At 35.7% G+C, this 19332-nt stretch overlaps 1 protein-coding gene and 1 non-coding gene across 6 annotated transcripts in view; one reads left to right on the top strand and one right to left on the bottom strand.

Annotated features, from left to right (window-relative positions):
* Nucleotides 1-19332, bottom strand: part of CSTPP1 (centriolar satellite-associated tubulin polyglutamylase complex regulator 1) — a 198419-nt gene that overhangs the window by 75193 nt on the left and 103894 nt on the right. The window lies entirely within an intron of this gene.
* Nucleotides 165-268, top strand: LOC140613685 (U6 spliceosomal RNA). The gene has a single exon (XR_012014577.1). It is a non-coding gene; the product is annotated as a U6 spliceosomal RNA (small nuclear RNA).

Below are 19332 nucleotides of genomic sequence, written 5' to 3'. Positions count from 1 at the left end.
AACATATACAAAAAAAAAAAAGATTTCAAAAGGCATTTCACAAAGAAAAGGGCTAATAAACAATAAAAAAGTATTCAATATCATTAATCATCAGAGAAATGCAAATTAAAACCACAATGAGATACCACTTCATACTCACTAGAAAGGCTAAAATTAAAAAGTCTGTGCTCACTTCAGCAACACATATGTTAAAACTGGTATGATACAGAGATTAGCATTGTCTCTATGCAAGGATGACATGCAAATTTGTGAAGTGTTCCATATTTCTAAAAACAACCTTATAGTGATAATCATTTCACGATATATACATATATTAAATCATCACATCTTAAATTTAAACAATGTTACATGTCAATTATATCTCAATAAAGCTAAGGGAGAAAGGAAGACTGAAAACATCAAATGTTAGCAAGGATGTATTCACAACCAGGGTTTTTCAGACATTTTTGGTAGGAGTATAAAACAGTACAACTACTTTGGGAAAAGTCGGCCAGCAATTCCACTCTTAGATATTTACCCAAGAGAAATAAAAACATATGTCCATAAAGTTCAGCATCCTTTTATGAAAAAACTCAAAATAAATTGGGTATAGAAGTGAATGTACTTCAACAAAATAAAGGTCATTTATGGCCCACAGCTAACATACTCAACAGTGAAAGACTGAAGGCTCTTCCTCCAAGAGCAGGGACAAGATCATACCTTTTCAACATAGTGCTAGGAGTCCTACTCAGAGAAATTAAGCAAGAAAAAGAAATGGAAAAGCCATCCAAATTGGAAACGAGGAAGTAAAATTGTCTCTGTAGATGATATCACCTTATATAGAAAATCTCTCCTTTTTTTAAAAGAATTTATGTATTTATTTGAGAGAAAGAGAGAAAGCACAGTAGGGGGAGCGGCAGCAGCAGAGGGAAAGAGAGAAGCAGGCTCCCCACTGAGCAGGAAGCCGGGTTTAGGGTTTGATCCCAGGACCCTGGGACTATAATCTGAGCTGATGGCAGATGCTTGACAAACTGAGCCCTCCAGGCGCCCCTAAAAAAATCTAAAAAAAAAAAAACAACAAAAAACCTGTCAGAACTAATAAATAAATTTAGCTAAGTTGCAGGACACAAAATCAATATATAAAAATCAGCTGCATTTTTATATACTAACAGCGAGTTATCTGAAAAAGAAAGAAAACCATTCCATTTACAATAGTATCAAACACAATAAAATACTTAGGAATAAATTTAACCAAAGAATTTTTTTTATCTCAGCAAAAAAATCTGTACATTGAAAACTAAGACTTTCATAAAAAAAATTGAAGAGGCACCTGGGTGGCTCATTCGGATAAGTGTCTGCCTTTGGCTCAGGTCAAGACATGGAACAACCTAAGTGTTGGTTTATGAATGGATAAAGAAAATACAATATATGTATATAGTGGAATACAATTCAGCTATAAAAGAGAAGGAAATCCTGCCTTCTACAACAACATGGATGGATCTTGAAGTGAGATAAGTCAGAGAAAGACAAATGCTGTATGATTTCAAATTATATATCAAATCTAAAAAAGCCAAATTCATTGAAATAGAGAGTGGAATGGTCGTTGCCGAGAATGGGAGGTGGTAGAAATGAGGAGATGTTCATCAGAGAATACAAACTTCTAGTTATAAGATGAATAAGTTCTGGGGACATAACATACAGCATGATGACTAGATGACTATACTTAACAATACTGTACTATATACTTGAGAGTTGCTAAGAGGGCAAATCGTAAATGTTTTCACTACTAAAAACAATAATAACGAACCCTCAAAATTACAAAACAACAACAACAATAACAAATCCCCCAAATTACAAAAACCAGTAATTATGTGAGGTAATGGAGGTGTTAACTAACTTTATTGTGGTAATCATTTTGCAATATACATATATATCAAATCATCACTTTGTACACCTTAAAGTTACATAATACTACCTGTCAATTATATCACAATAAAGCTAGGAGAAAATATGTGCACAAAGTCTTATAGACAAATATTTTTGATACTTTATTCATAGTAGCCAAAAACCACATAATTCACATGTCCATTAACAGGTGAACAAAAACAAATTGTGCTATATTCATATAATGGAACACTACTCAGCAAAAAAAAAAAAAAAAGGAACAAATGTGATGGTACATACCATGATGTAGATGAACATTTCTCCAAAGAAGATATACAAATGACCAATATGCATAGGAAAAGATGCTTAACATCATTAGTCATCAGATAAATGGAAATCAAAAGCATAATGAGATACCACTTTCTACCCACTGGGATGCATATTAAAAAAGACAGATAATACCAAGTGTTGGCAAGAATCTGGAAAAACTGTAACCCATACATTGCTAGTGGGAATATAAAATGATGCTGCTACTTTGGAAACAGGCAGCTCCTCACAAAGTTATATAGAATTAGGTATATATACTCAAGAGAAATGAAAACATATGCTCATGCAAAAACTTGAATGCAGATGCTCATAGCAGCATTCATAATAGCCAAAAAGAAGAAACAACCCAGATGTCTATCTATGGATGAGTGGATAAACAAATGTGGTATACCCATACAATGGAATATTATCTAGCCACAGAAAAGGAATGAGGTATGCATCTGATACATACTATGCATGGATGAATCTTGAAACTGTTATTTTAAGTGTAAGAAACCAGACATAGAAGCCCACATATTGTGTAATTCCATCTATATGAAATGTCCGGAATAGGCAAATCCAAAGAGATAGAAAGTAAATTAGTGGTTGTCTGGGGCTAGGAGTAGGTGAGTGGGGGGAAAAGTAGTGGGTAATTAGTAACTAGAGTTACTGCTAATAAGTATGGGTTTTTTGCGGTGGCAGGGGGAGTTAATGAAGAAAATATTCTAAAATTGATTGTGGTGATGGTTGCCCAACTGTGTGCGCATATATTAAAAACAACTGAATTGTACACTTTAAATAGGTGAATTAGGGGGGCATCTGGTTGGCTCAGTCAGTAAAGCATTCAATTCTTAATCCCAAGGTTGTGAACTCAAGACTCATGTTGGGCATGGGGCCTACTTTAAAAAATTTTAAAAATAGGGCCACTTGGATGGCACAGTTGATTAAGCATCTGACTCTTGGTTTTGGCTCAGGTTGTGATCTCAGGGTCCTGAGACCAAGCCCCATGTCAGGCTCCATGCTTAGCATAGAGTCTGCTTCAGATTCTCTCTCTCTCTCCCTCTGCCCCTTCTGAAACTCATGCTCTCTTGCTCTCTCTCTCTCTCTAAAATAAAGACATAAATCTTAAATAAATAACTAGGTGAATTTTGTGGCACTCAATTATATCTCATTGTATTATTTAAAAATTTTTTAAAGAACCATTTATACAATTCTTTTTTGTGAGTTTTCTGTTCACTTCATTAAATTTTCTACGGAATATGTAGTATTTTTATAGCTGATTTTTAAGGAATCTGTACATAAGGAAATTAGCCCTTCATCTCTCTAAGTTACAAATATCTCTCCCTATTTGTTGTTAATCTTTTGTCCTCATTATAGGGTTTTTTCCATCAAGCAGATTTTTCATCCTTTTTTACCTATTGAAATACATCAGGAGCTTCATTTATGATTCCAAGCTTTCTGTCATTCATATTTAGAAAGGCTTTTCTCTCTGTGAGATTATAAAAACATTTTCCTGCGGTTTCTTTGAGGGTATTTATGGTTTCAATTTTTACATTGAAATATTTGATCCATCTGGAATTTATTTTCATATAAGGTGTGAGGAAGGAATCCAACTTAATTTTTTTTAAGATGGCTACTAGTTGTGCTCATTGATTTAAAATGCTCCCCCTCCCCCAACATAGGTTAATACTATTTCCATATTGGGGTCAGTTTTGAGGCTTCTCCATTCTGGTCCATTGATTTTTACTTTCCTATTCATGTGCCAATAATGAATGTTTGTATAGTATAGCATAGTGATGAAGCGATGTACCACTGGAGCCAACTTTCTTTTTTTTTTTTTAATTTTTATTTATTTATGATAGTCACACACACACACACACACACACACACACACACACACACACACACAGAGGCAGAGACACAGGCAGAGGGAGAAGCAGGCCCATGCACCGGGAGCCTGATGTGGGACTCGATCCCGGGTCTCCAGGATTGCGCCCTGGGCCAAAGGCAGGCGCTAAACCGCTGAGCCACCCAGGGATCCCTGGAGCCAACTTTCTGAGTTTAAATTCAACCTATGCAACTTACTGGCTCTGTGAGTTTGAGCAAGTTCACCATAATGAGCTGTTGTGAGAATTAATGAATTATTTTATCTAAAGTGCTTAGAACAGTACCTGGAACATAGTGATTTGTGTTAGCTATTTTATTAATAAAATTTTATAGCTTTGTAATAGATTCTAAATCTGGTAGATCTAGTGCCCCATTATTTCTTCTCTTTCTCAGGATATTCCTGGTTATTCTATTTAGTCTTTCTGTATAATCTTTACAATCAGCTTGTCTCAACAAATTAAGCAAATAAGCAAAATAAAATACTGTTTTTACTGAGATCATGTTAATTATAGATAAAATTAGGAGCACTGACAACTTTATGATTTTTAAGTCTCCCTTTCCAAGAATGCAGTATGTCTTTCCATATGCCAAAGGCTTCTTTCAGGTTCTTCAGTAGCATTTTAAAGTCTTCATATAGTCTTGCATATTCTTGTTAGGTTTATTGCCAGGTACTTTATCTTCTCTTGTTATTGTAAAAAGGGAGTTTTCTTTTTATCTGAATATATAAAGGCTATTATTTTAAAATAAATTATTGGTTTTAGTATATTTTATTTAATTCTCTTGCTGAAGTTTCATGCTGTTTATAATAGATTTCAGTTTATCTTGGGGCTTTCCAGGTAAGCATTTGTATCACCTACAAATAATGTGATTTTCCTTTTTCTTTAAAATGTGTATATCTCTTATGTCTTTTTCCTAATAATATTGACTGAAATCTTCAGAAAAATATAAATAATGGTAGGAAACCATAAAGAGTGAAACTTTTTATAATTATATCTAGAACTCCTACCTCATATTTCTTCCTTCTTAGATGAAGATAACATGAAAGCAAATACAATATTTAAAACTTTAAAGAAGAAAAAGATGAAATTTAAAAAAGGACTTTAGATATATTTGAAGATATACATGAGATATATGAGAAATATACGGGAGAAAAAGCTTCTATGCTAAAAAAAAGTTATGCAAATGTATATTCAGCATAGTATATATTAGACTATGTGTAAAAACACCCATTTATAAAAAAATATTAGACCAAGGAGAGAGGCCTCAGGAGAAATCAAACTTGCTGACATCTTGACTTAGACTTCTAGCCTAGAGACCGTGAGAAAATAAATTTCTGTTGTTTAGGCTAAAAAACCCCACCAAAAAGAAACAAAAACAAAAACAAAACAAAACAAAACAAAACAAAACAAAAACAAACAAACCAAACAAAAAACCCACTAGGAATAACAGCAAGTATATAAATGGTGAATGCTGTCAGTAGTGGGTTTGGAGGTGATTATTTTTCTGCTTCATTACACCTCTCTGTACTACTACATTTCTACAATAATCAAGTATTTCTTTAATGATCAGAAAAACAGAAACAGAAACAAAGAATTAATCAAGTATACTGCTTTTTGGCTGAATCTGACTTTGACTTATGCCTTGACATTTGAAATCCCTATCACCATGTTCTCCTATCTCAGTCCAGTTTTGTGAACTGCATCAAAAATGCTTTATCTATATCTCCATTTGGCTAGGTAGTCTACAGTCTAATCCCATGATGATGTCACTTCTCTTCTGCTCTTCTTTTATCTGAATCCAGATGTTCTCCAACATGCTCCCACCCTCAGATTTGTGACTAGATACACATACAGCTATAGATCTTTTTGATATCAGACTGCTTTGCTTCTCTTAAGTCTCCTAAATATATTTCTTTTTCGTTGCCTATGATTCTTCCCAAAAGACTTCTGAATGACCCACAGATGGAAGTATCCCACAGGCAAATCTGCACTTTGGTACTTCTGGGCATTAACTCTCCTTGAGCAAGGATTGTTCTCAAGTTTTTGAACCCTGGGATGTCTCCTAAGATACTCCAAGGAAACCCTTCTCCAGCCAAGATGATGACTAATACAACTTTTGGAGATACAGCATTCTTGGAGGAAGTCCAGAAACCATATTGATTGGCTTTATTACAAATTCATACTATCTAACCTCAACTGGATGCTCATGGCTACTGGGTAATCCTTTTAGTCATCTCCTTCTGACTTTGTATTACATTCCTTACAACAGCTGCCCCAGACATTTTCCATTCTCAAATTTCCAAACTAACCCTTTGCCCCGACTCACAACTCTAAGCAGATAAACTATTTTGCTGAGAAGACTGAAGTCACCTGATTTTTCAGTCTTTCAATTTCCTTTCCCTATACTTTAATATTTCTTTTTTGTCTTCAGTTAATCCTCACTTCTTCTTTCCCTCTCTTAGAGAATCTTTCCCATTTCTTACTAAGATTAATCCTTCCATCTGTGCTCTTAAAGTCAGTTCTTTCAGTTTCTCTAGGACCTTGCTCTATCAATTATCCCCTTACACTTGCATCTTTAACCTTGCTTTTTCATTAACTCCTTGCTAGCTACCTGCACATGTTTAAGTGATCTCTTAATCTAAAAAATCTTTCAAAGACTACTCACTAAAGCTTTCTTCTTTTGTTTTTCAAAGACAAATTTCTCAGAATGGTGTGCTATATTCATTATCCCCTTCTTTCTCACCACCCATTCATTCACTCATTAATCCTTTCGGTGTTGCTCCCATCATTCAACTAAACTGTTCTCTTAAAAGTTATGGATAATCACTAAGTCACTATAGTAGATTTGAAGGATCTTTTCTTAGCTCTCCACCTGTGACAACTGATACTGTTGCCCATCTTAGAACTCTCCTCCTTGGCTTCTGCAATGTTATATTATGCCATTTCTTTTCATATGTTCTGATTGTTTCTCCCTGATTCTTCTTCCTTCTCTCATCCTTTAAATATAAGGATCCTCCAACGTTCTGCCCTTATCCCCCTCTCTCACTACACTTTCATTCCTCAGTGATTTCATCCATTCACACGATTTAACTACTGACCATATTTCCTCTTCCAATCTCTGTAACATTCTTGAATTCCTGCTGACAGGTTCATTTGAAAGGTGTGCTGGCTTTTCAAACTCAGTTGACTCTAAATCAAACTATAGCAGCAACTCTTTTTAACTCCACTTAACAAATTCACCAAGTGGGATCCCTGGGTGGCACAGCGGTTTAGCGCCTGTCTTTGGCCCAGGGCGCGATCCTGGAGACCTGGGATCGAATCCCACGTCGGGCTCCCGGTGCATGGAGCCTGCTTCTCCCTCTGCCTGTGTCTCTGCCTCTCTCTCTCTCTCTCTGTGACTATCATAAATAAATAAAATTAAAAAAAAAAAAAACAAATTCACCAAGTGTTTGGTTTTCATTTTTTAATAATATGCATATGCTGCTCTTTCTTGATTTTTAAATTTTAGACATTATCTTTGAACTCTTAGATAAAGATATCTTTTTTACCACTGACACATACTTTCCATTTTCCAATCTCTCTAATATATAGTACCAATTTTATCTTAAAATATTTAGTACTTATATTTTTATGTTATATGAATATTATTCATAGCCAAGCTGCAAGGTATATTATTAGTTCATTTTTCCTTCTCATACAGCTTTTTGTTTTTCTTGGAATAACTGTCACTTTCTTGGTTTGCTTGGAGTTTCTAAGTATTAATCGCTATTTCTTTTATTTTTTTTTTTATTAAAGATTTATTTTCAAGTAATCTCTACACCCAACACAGGGCCTGCATTCACAACTCTGAGATGAAGAGTCACAGGCTCCACCAACTGAGCCAGCTAGGTACCCGTAATCATTGTATCTTTAACTGAAGAATTCATCTCTAACTCTCCAACTGAATGTAATCTAACACAACAGTTTTGTTTTGTTTTTTAAGATTTACTTGAGAGAGAAAGAGAGAGTGAAAGAGCAATGGGGAGGGGGAGAGGAAGAAAAGAATCTTAAGCAGACTGTGTGCTTAGTGTAGAGCCCTACATGGGGCTCAATCTCACAACCCCGAGATCATGACTTGAGCTGAAACCAAGAGTTGGATGCTTAACTGACTGGGCCACCCAGGGGCCCCTAACACAACAGTTTAATCAGTTCTATTTTTTATTTTCTTGTACACATTCAATCTAGGAGTTTTCTGCTGCTCCAGTTTGGTTGTTTTTAGCTCTTCCACACAAATGGTTGTCTGGGATTATCCTTCGTTATCATCCTAAGACTTCTCTTAACCTCTCTCCTGTGTTGTTGGATCCCTTGTTTCTAGATCCCATAATTTCATCTTTTTTAGATTTATCCCAATTTTTGATGAAACACGTCCTTCCAGGGTTTCATGAGAAATGCTTATGGTAGTTAAAATTTATAAGCTCTTGCCTATCTAAAAATCTATACTTTATTTCATAGTTGATTGATAATTTGACTTATGGTACAGAATTCTAAGTCAGAAATAAACTTCCCTTAGAATTCTGAAAGTATTGTGCTCTATTGTTTTTTAGCTTCCAGTGTTGCTATTGAGAAGCCTGATAGCATTCTAATTCCTCTGTATTCCTTTTTTTTTTTTTTTTTTTTTTTTATGTTTTACTCTTGGACTGGGCCTCGAAGTTTCTTGTATTATTTCTCTTACTTTCCTTTTTTTTTTTTTTTTTTGCCTCTTCTGGGCAATTTCCTCAACTCTACCTTTCAGTCCTTTTATTGAATTTTTTTTCTTTTTCTTTACTTTTTAATGGGGGGAGGGGCAAAGGGGGAGAGAGAATTCCAAGCAGGCTCCACACTCAGCACAGAGCCCAACTTGAAGCTCAATCTCACAACCCCAAGATCATGACCTGAGCCAAAACCAAGAGTTAGATGCTTAACTGACTAAGCCACTCACGTGTCCCTGAATTTTTTATTTCTGATATTCTAATTTCTAAGGACTTTTTTGTTTTTTTTTTTATAGTAGGCTAGTCTTATTTAATGAATCTAGTATTTTCTCTTTTTTTCTCCCCTGAGGGTATTAATTCTAGCTTTCTTAAAGCTTTCTTTTCCTTGTATTGTCACAGCTTTTCCTGAGTTTCCTCCTCCTGTGCCCTGTCAGTTTTGCCTTGATTTCTATTATGTTCAAGATTTCTTCCTCATATCTGGTGATCCTTGAGTATGTCCATCCATATTTAGAGTAAGATATTAAAAAGCTGGGTTATCTGAATGGGTAGAGCTTGTTAACATTGATCTTTATATACAATGAATAGGTTGAGACCTGGTCATTTCCCTAAACATCAGATTTGTAGGGACTTTTTCTAGGGCTACTTTAGGTTCTCCAGAAAATATTCTAGGCTTTGTCTGGAGGGCATCCATTTAGCAGACAGCATTCTGAGAGCTAAGCAAAGAAGGGAACAGGATATCAACATTTGGCATATAGACGCTGTCTTAATCTCCTTGTTTTCATTAGCCATCTCACCTCTGCTCTGTGTCTCTCATTCCTAAATTGAAAATTCCTCCAGTTTAGTTTCTCCAATCTTCTACTGGATTCAGAAGGGCACTGACCTTGATGCTTGATGAAGGAGAGAGGATCTGGGGATCTTACTGCTCCTTATAAAGACTTTCAACAACTCTTCCTGTTTTCAGTTTTCTGTACATCCCCAATTTCAGAGTACCGTCAATTCCAGTCCCTGACCCCCCAGACCTCTGTGGAACTGACACCTTTCCCTTTTGTAAGTAGTTAGTCATCAGCTTTCTCTGCTAAATCAGTTCCTACTTAACCATCTGCTGTTCAGCTTCTAAAATTTAGTTGACACCTGTCTCTCATCATAAGCTCTTCTCTTATTTTGTTTGTTCTTTTGGCTTTCTATCCTTTCCCCCCCCTTTATCATAATTTTAGTGTGTTCTACAGAGAGAGTAAATAAACATGCATATTTGGCCTGACACTTTCTACTAGTGATCTATATATAACTGTTTACTTACATGTCCATTTTCTCTCCAACTAGACTATGAACTTAAAAAGAAAATGATATCCTCCTTACCCTTTTTAGTTCCAGCACCTAGAGTAATAACCTGGCACAGAGGACACATTCAACAAATACTGTTGAGTGAATGAACAGTTGAATGAGTGAGTTCTCTGCATACCTTTCATCATCTAGCACAATGCTTTGAACACTGAAAGCATTTAATAATGAATTCAAAAAGGAAAGTCTTATGATTGACATTTTGTATTTAAAATTTCAAATATATGGTTCTCAGAAACACTTGTTTGCATAAGTATAATTTACATAGCTACAGTATTTAGACTGTATACTACAAATTTAATGTAATCTTGCTAACCAAGTAACTACTGAAAGTGAATCCTGACTTCATTGTTCGGAAAAGTCTCAATCTTAATGTCCTTTTCAAAAACAAACTTTTGTTTTTGTTTTGGCCCCATCCTTTGTGTCCTACTTTTTGATTTTTTTAATAGAAGAAGAAAGGGGTAGGAATATATTAATCACAAATTAAAAGACCATACAAAAGCCACTGCTGAATTGAGAACAAGCTTCTGGACGGAGATGAGAGGATTACAGAATACGTGTATTAAAGTCTTCCATCTTCAATACACTAACATAATGAAATGCAGTCATAGTTTTTATGTCACTTTAGGTCAATATTCAGAATAATTATATTTACTTTCTAGGGTCTGCTTTTTAAATGCTCAAGTAGGGACATGTGGGTGGCTCAGCGGTGGTGTGATCCTGGGGTCCCGGGCTCGAGTCCCACATCGGGCTTCCTGCATGGAGCCTGCTTCTCCCTCTGCCTATGTCTCTGCCTCTCGCTGTCTCTCATGAATGAATAAATAAAATCTTTAAAAACATTTTAACTTAAAAAATAAAATAAAATGCTCAAGTATAGGGCACCTGGGTGGCTCAGTCAGTTGAGTGTCTGACTTTTGATTTAGGCTCAGGTCATGGTCTCAGGGTCATGAGATGGGAGCCCTGTGTAGGGTTTCATGCTCAACGAGGAGTCTGCTTGGGATTCTCCCTCTCCCTCTGCCCCTCCCTCTACTCGTGTTCAGTCTCTCTCAAATGAATAAATAAATCTTTAAAAATAAAATAAAATGGGCAGCCTGGGTGGCTCAGCGGTTTAGCACCGCCTTTAGTCCAGGGCCTGATCCTGGAGACCCGGGATCGAGTCCCATGTCAAGCTCTCTGCATGGAGCCTGCTTCTCCCTCTGCCTGTATCTCTGCCTCTCTTTCTCTCTCTGTGTGTCTCTCATGAATAAATAAATAAAATCTTTAAAAAATAATTAAAAAAAACAAAAATAAAAATAAAATAAAATGTTCAAGAATACCAAAATATAGTCTGCAATAGATCCAAATAAAGAGAGCTTATAGGGACACCTGGTCAGTGGTTGAACATCTGCCTTTAGCCCAGGGCATGATCCTGGAGACCTGGAATAGAGTCCCATATCAGGCTCCCTGCATGGAGCCTGCTTCTCTCTCCGCCTCTCTCTGCATCTCTTATGAATAAATAAAATCTTAAAAAAAATAAGACAGTTTATGGAATAAGCTTAGTAAGAGAGTAAATTTCTCCACCACAAATCATATTCTCTTATTATGCTAGATAAGCTGGTTTCTCACTGTCTTTTCAAATACCATTATCGCTTCAGTGCTCACACTGCCTAAAATACCCTCTTCCCTCTTCCTAGTCAAATTTGGCCATCTTTCAAGGTCCAACCTGAGCTTCCTCTCTTCAATAAAAGCTTCCATGTGGCCACTTCTTTCTTATGACCTGTGGCACTTCTTTGAACCACATACCCTGACACCTGATTATACTCTATACCACTCTTTAGCCATCTTCCCAACTAGACTGTATGCATCATTGGCCTCAAGGCCACAGCCTTCTTTTCTATATCGCATAACTCCTAGTACCACTTTGGACACATAGCAGATGCTTAAACAACATTTTCTTTTTTTCAAAATAAAAATAGCTTTATTTTTATTGTGATTATGAAAATGCTGCGTGATCATTATAAAAAAAACCTCAAACAACATAGAAAAGTGTGAAGAAAAAGTAAAATGCCAGTACTGAGAGAAAACCACTAATAACATTTTGGTAAACCTCTTTCCAAACATTTTGGTATGCACATAAACATGCACAGACATAAGATATGTATAATTTTATATAAATGGTATTATACCATTCTGCTATTCTGCAACTTGAGACAATAAATGTAGATTTTTTCACTATTACTTCCTTGCCCATCATTGCCTCCTGAATTTAGTTTTATTTTAAAAGTAGAAATGTACTTCCAAGAATTATTGGCCAATTAGCATAACACATAAGGTTGTGAACACTGGAATTATATATTTTTCAGACTATTAATTCTTTTGTCATCAGACCTACTGTGATTATAATGTGACTAAATTCACATATTTGTTCATATTTTACATAAGAGAAATATCCTTTTAAAAATCCACTTCCAGGGATCCCTGGGTGGCGCAGCGGTTTAGCGCCTGCCTTTGGCCCAGGGCGCGATCCTGGAGTCTCAGGATCAAGTCCCACATCGGGCTCCTGGCATGGAGCCTGCTTCTCCCTCCTCCTGTGTCTCTGCCTCTCTCTCTCTCTCTCTCTGTCTATCATGAATAAGTAAATAAATCTTTAAAAAAATAAAAATAAAAATAAAAATCCACTTCCAAACTCATCCTCTTTTTAGTATTTAATAGTTTTCTTTGACCTATGAGATAAACTCTTGCTCAGAGGGAGAAAATTGATATTTCTAAGAGAAATGTTAACTAGGATCTTTATGAGGAAAAGGCCATAATAATAACAAAACAGTGGGTTTTAAGAGCAGCAGACTTACAAATTAGTTTGTTACAAATTAGTTTCTTTGATATTTTTTGGAGAAAGGGGTGGAGAATCAAGATGGTATAATAAGTGAACATTATATTTGGAGTCCTAAGGTTTTTTTTTTTTTTTTTTAAATATTTATTTATTGATTGATTGATGATAGTCACACACACAGAGAGAGAGAGGCAGAGACACAGGCAGAGGGAGAAACAAGCTCCATGCACCGGGACCCCGACGTGGGATTCGATCCCGGGTCTCCGGGATCACGCCCTGGGCCAAAGGCAGGCACCAAACCGCTGTGCCACCCAGGGATCCCTGGTTTTGAATTTAAACTGTTGTCCTTACTGACCTAGATTCTTAATTCTCTTAGATATTGTTGTACTTTCTTTAGTTTCAACTTACAGTTCCTTTGTAAATATCTTGTGAAAGATATGTAAATAATTTATTTTTAGCCTTCATTTCTAATCTGTTTTTTTAAAGCTATACATTGTCTTCTAAGTATGACTTTAACTGCATCTCATGGATTTTGATTTGTTATATTTTTATTGTCATTTAGGTAAAATTGTTTTCTAGTGCCTATTGTGATTTCTTCTTTGACTCAGCATTATTTAGAAGTAATTGTTTACTAGTCAGAGAACATATTTGATTTTAATTTTTTGTAAACTATTGAGACTTGCTTTCATGGCCCTATCTATGGTCACTTTTGATAAATGTTCCATGTGTCCTTAAAAAGAATATGTACTCAGCAACTGTTGGATATGATATTTTATATAAGTTAATAAGGTTAAGTTTGCAAATCATGTTCTTCAAACCTTATTAATTTCTTATCAACATTATTTACTTTTTTGGTGTGCCATGTTCTATCAGATAAAGCTTTATTGAAACAATAAATAAATAAATAAATAAATAAATAAATAAATAAATAAAATTGGTTGCCTGGTAAATGCCTTCGTGAGCTACCCATTAATCTTTGTATGTTTTGTTACACATCTTTCCTGAGGTTTCAGTTATCTAGTACATTCTTACATTCCTTCTGCAAGTGATAGAGGTGGTGATAAATACTTTCCGGTATCAGTTTTGTCCCACTCGTATGGCCTCTTAGCACTAAAATACTTTTAGTGATAGTGGTGATGGCAGAACCTACTTTATAATTTGTTCATGTAAAATCTATTAATATTGGGTTTTTGAAAAATAATAATTTAAAGCTCTAAATGTCCTTTTTGGTTCCTATGTATCTAAAAAAACCAGCATGCAACCCATGAAGTTCCTTCTCATCAATCTCCATGCCAGATGAGAATTTCCAGAACTGTTTTTTAAATCAGGGCAAGGAGAAAAGAACAGGGCAGGGAATCCTTGGCTGCAAGAGCCAGCTTCAAAGAATTCAGTGTGCTGGGAGCAGCAGCCAACTGGGCGCGACTATCTGCACCCTTGCACCAAAGCCAGAGAACAAAGATGAAGGGTGAGGAAATGAAGGAGATTCTTGAAGTGACTTCCCAGGAGGAATCTCAGACCAGCCACACCCAGTCCCTTCATCTTGGTAAATAACTCAACAAAACTGCAAATGGGCTTAGCAGAGTCTGTGCAGAAACCTCTCCCACAGAGTGGGGATTTCTTCCTTATTGCTGCTACATGCAACTTCCCAGACCCGCGCTTGCCTGCAGGGGAAGTGTGTGCTCTCCCCAAGTCAGGGCATGTTTATCAGATGAACAAACAAATAGCAAATAGCTCTTGGGAGGGTTTTCCCTATTTCCTGGCAGCAGAAGGACAGCAGCTGTTGTATGGTTAAACTGGGGATTTGGCCTTTTTAATATAGTTTTAAAAGTTTGTAGTAGAAAAATAAAATAAGTCTGTAGTAGAAACCCTCCTTTCTGTCCCTATCTGATGGTTAAATTGAAATTTGAACTGTTCCTTCCAAGACGTGATCTTATTGGAAATGCACTGTAAATGAGCATGGCACATCCAGTCATCCAGCAGGCATTCATGAATTTATTCACCCAGCATTTAGAGCACCAAAACCAAGCAAAGGCAGTGAATGAGGATTCAGAGAGAAAATATGTGGTCTCTGCCATCAAGGGAGTTAACGATGATACTTATCACAATGACACAAGCAGCTGGCATTGATGGAGCAGTTATTATGTGCCAAGATTACTAACTGCCTTAATCTGTTATCTCACTGAGTTGTCACAACTTTGAAGTGGTATACTCTCCATTTTATAGATGAGAAAACTAAGGCCTGGAAAAAGTAACTCGACCAAGGTCACACCTAATAAAAAGTTCACCTGAACCCAAGGCCACCTAACTCTAAAAAGGTTTTCTCTTTAGGGTTTTATGTGAAGCTTGACACTACAAATCCAGGTGATATCTTAGGAAAGAGATTCTATATTTGCCAATAACTATATATAAGATGTGATAGAAGAAGTGCCATTAGAGAGCTCACTTTTGAATGGAGGTAAGGGAAGGCAAGGAAGAGAGGGATGTGATAATCACAAGGACTTTTAGACATGTTACTTGAGCTGGGTCTACCTGAGAATGGGCAGAAATGTGACAGACATGCAAGAAAATTCTACGCAGAAAAGCAAAACAAAAGTGTGCAAGGGGAAAATCATAGGAGTGTTTGGGGGGAAAGCAAGTGTTTTTGTGTTGTTAGAGGCTAGGTTATGAGTAGGAGAGTTGCAGTTGGAAAGGCTGAGGTTAGAACATGAGTGGCCTACAATGTAAGGTAATGGGATTCATATTTCCTTAGGAGGTAATACAGAACTATGGACATTCTAAGCAGGGATGAACAAGCCCAGAGCTGTGCTTTAGAGAATTATATTTATAAAAGGTTTTGCAGTAAGTAATTCTCAAGCTTTAATGGTTATCAGGATCACCTGCAAAGCTTTTAAAATGCATGGGCCCCACAAAAAGTTCCAGAGCCACAGGAACTCTCAGAAACTGCTCTTAAGTGTGGAGAATGATAAAATCACTTTGGAAAATCTGGGAATATACGCTAAAGCTGAACATACACATTCCCAGCAATCTCACTCCTAAGTACATACCTAACAGAAATCTATATACCAAGAGATGTATAAAAGTAGGGTTACAGCACATTGTACCAGCCCCAAACCGAAAACAACCCAAATGCTACTTACTGTAGGATGGATGAACTGTGGTTTATATACAAAATGGAATTCTGTGTAACAATGAGAAAGAATTGTAGCTAAGCCCAACAACAAATGAGAAATATAAAATTGAGCAAAAGAAGCCAGATACAGAAGACTACATGCTCTATGATTCTAGCTACATAAAGTTCAAAACCAGGCACAAAACATTATGGTGATAATGATATGTTAGAGGGGATTAATGACTAGAAGCAATCGTCTGCCGTACTGGTAATATTCTTTATCTTTATTTGGATGAATATAATATGTTTATTTTATAGAAATCTAATGAGCTGTACATTTATTATTTTGCTTTCTCTACATATGTTACATTGCAAAACTTTTTTTTTTTTAACTTAAAACATTAAAAAAAATAGCATAGGGCCCAATCCAAAAGATTCCAATTAAATCAGTCTGAGATGGGGCCTCGGCATCACTACTTTTTTTAAAGTTCCCTAAGTGAATTTGATATGCAACTAGGATTGAAAACCACTGCTGTAGAGCAAGGACTGGAGCAGAGAAAAAAAACTTCAAAAGTTATTCAGTATTTCCCACACTTAAGAGATAATAAGAATCACCTGAAATGCTTGGAAAGAGAAGAAAAGAAAGAAAAGAGAAAAGAAAAGAAAAGAAAAGAGAAAAGAAAAGAAAGAAAAAGTCCCAGATCCCTCTCTTGCTGACTGATTTAGCAGGTTGGAGATGGGATCAAGGAATCTGTCTTTTTGACAACCTCTCCAGTGTTGGGTTAATTAGGACAACCTCTCGAATTAATTAGGGTTCTAATTTAGGGTCAGGTGGCAGCAGTGTGAATGACGAGCAGGTTATGCCAAGCAACATAAAACTGGAAAAGATTAAATTTTCAACACTACTTATACTTGCTTTTATATACTGCCAGCTTAAAATCCACCAAAACAACCAAATTTGAGTACGGTTTATTAAATTGACATCTTTAACCTAAGGTGGTTTCATTTTGATTCATAGTGTGTAAGTTTAAATTAGTCATTTACTTTTGTTTCTAACAGAACCATGAAATCAAGAGATTTCAGAAGCCTAAGGCACACCATTCTGTTTTCTGGTACATCTACTTTAGAGAATGGGTTTAATAACATCTCATAGTATAGTCTCACTTCAGCTTAACTTTTTAAAAAAATCCTTGGCTATATTTTCAAAGAACTTCCAAATTCCAGTTATTGTCCTTCAAAGCATGAAATACATAGTAAAGCAAGTACTATACTTCCCCAGCAATAAGAATCATGATTTTTAAATTTTAAATAAAAGATGCAATAACTATATTTTTTTCTCTTGAAGACAGGTAAAATGGAATTTAAATTTGTAGTTGCCTTTCTTCCATCTGTAAAGCAATGAAAGATCACAGACAAATGTAATACATTCTTATGTCTTAACTCTTCTGATCATATTTTAGGCTTTCAGGAAATCACTCATTGATCTCAGAAACTGAAACGTCATATGTATTCATTTAGCATCAGAGCAAGAGCACTTGATGCTAATGGCAGAGTATGTGACTGAGAGAATGCCTGAATTTATCAGTTGGGTTGGAGACATTTGACCCCAATTTAGGGGGCTTATTTTTTATCAATATGATGGGGGAAGTGTTGGAAGTACTTCAATAGTTTTCAAACCAGAAGACTAGAATTCTTCAGAGGCATTTATAAGGTTCTACAAATGTTTAATTTTAATATTTTTATTACTAAAACTATATCTTTATTTAAAACCTATGAAAAACACAAAATAAATGCACACTAAATCTTTCACATAGTAAATTTTATTATATAGATACAACCAACCTATGCTTTCAGGTTAACTCACTGTGGAGCTTTTCCTGCTCCACAATATATATATATTTGAACCTGTAAATAGGCCACTGATTAGAAACCTTTTTATCTGCCCTGCTTGTTTTCATTTCTTTTTAATTCAAGACTATATTGACATAAAGGCTGAGGTTACATAAAATCTTTAAATTCTTCTGGGTGAGAGTACAGATGTTAACAAGTCCTCCTCTTACTTGCTTCTATACGATGTGGTTATGGAACCAAACAAAGTAGATTACTTTATAAAATGTTTGATAATTACAAAATAAAAGTCTTCAAGTGTTTAGATACTAAAATGGTAAAAATGTAGTCATGTTTGAACTGGGACTAGAAAAGTAATGGTAGAAAAAATTCATGGAGTAGTGGATCATACAAAGGCAAGGCACTAAAATGTCCTCAGATGTTGTGTTAGATAAGCACTAGCAGTTAAAATCAGGCAAGCATTTTTTCAAAACACTATAGGATAAATATTATACAAATTAATATGGACTGTCAATTTTATTAGGATAAGACTTTTAGATTGTAGACTTTTCAGAGTCATTTGCAGAGATGTCAGTAGTGATACCAGAATTTATTCTTTCATACTAAAGTTTTCTAACCGACATAAGGGAACTGTCAGAACAATAGTCAAATAAAATCAATTGCTATTACTTCTACCTTAAATAAATTTATTAAATACAGGTTTATGAACTTGGAAATCTTGCCAATATGTTAGATAAATCAAATAGTTCAATGACTTACAACATTGCCATACTTATAGCCTCAAATAAAATGTTAGTGATAAATCAAAACAGAATTTGGACTCAGCATGCAAAACAAAATTAATTTTTCTGTGCTGAAACTGTGAGTAAAAAGATGTCCTTGATATTAATCTGCTTGAGCTGCCATAACATTACTGCAGACTGGATTGTTTAAACAACAGAAAGGTATTTTCTCCCAGTTCTGAAGACTAGAAGTCCAAGATCAAGGAGCTAGCAGGGGCAGTGTCCCTACACGGCAAAGAGAGGACACAGGCTCTCTGATTTCTCTTCTTTTAAGGACACTAATCCTTTCAGATCAGGGCCCTACCTTAATGACCTCATATAACCTAAATTATAATCTTATAGGCCCTACGTCCAAATGTAGTCACCCTGGGTTAGGGCTTCAACATACGAATTTTGGGGCATACAATTCAATCTATAGAAGCTTCTGAGATATCTCATTTTAAGAAATAACATCACTAATCAACTCATATATAATGTTTTAAGACATATTTATTTTTCCCCACATAAAAAGGTTTTAAACTAGCTGGGACAATTTTTAAAAAATATTTTATTCATTTATTCATGGAGACACAGAGAGAAGCAGAGACACAGGCAGAGGAAGAAGCAGGCTCTCTGCAGGGAGCCCGATGTGGGACTTGATCCCAGGACCCCAGAATCACGACCT

Source organism: Canis lupus, chromosome 21 (genome assembly GCF_048164855.1).
Source record: "Canis lupus baileyi chromosome 21, mCanLup2.hap1, whole genome shotgun sequence".
Classification (NCBI taxonomy): Eukaryota; Metazoa; Chordata; class Mammalia; order Carnivora; family Canidae; genus Canis; species Canis lupus.
The sequence above is the reverse complement of the archived record's forward strand: the minus strand, read 5'-3'. Positions and strand labels throughout refer to the sequence as shown.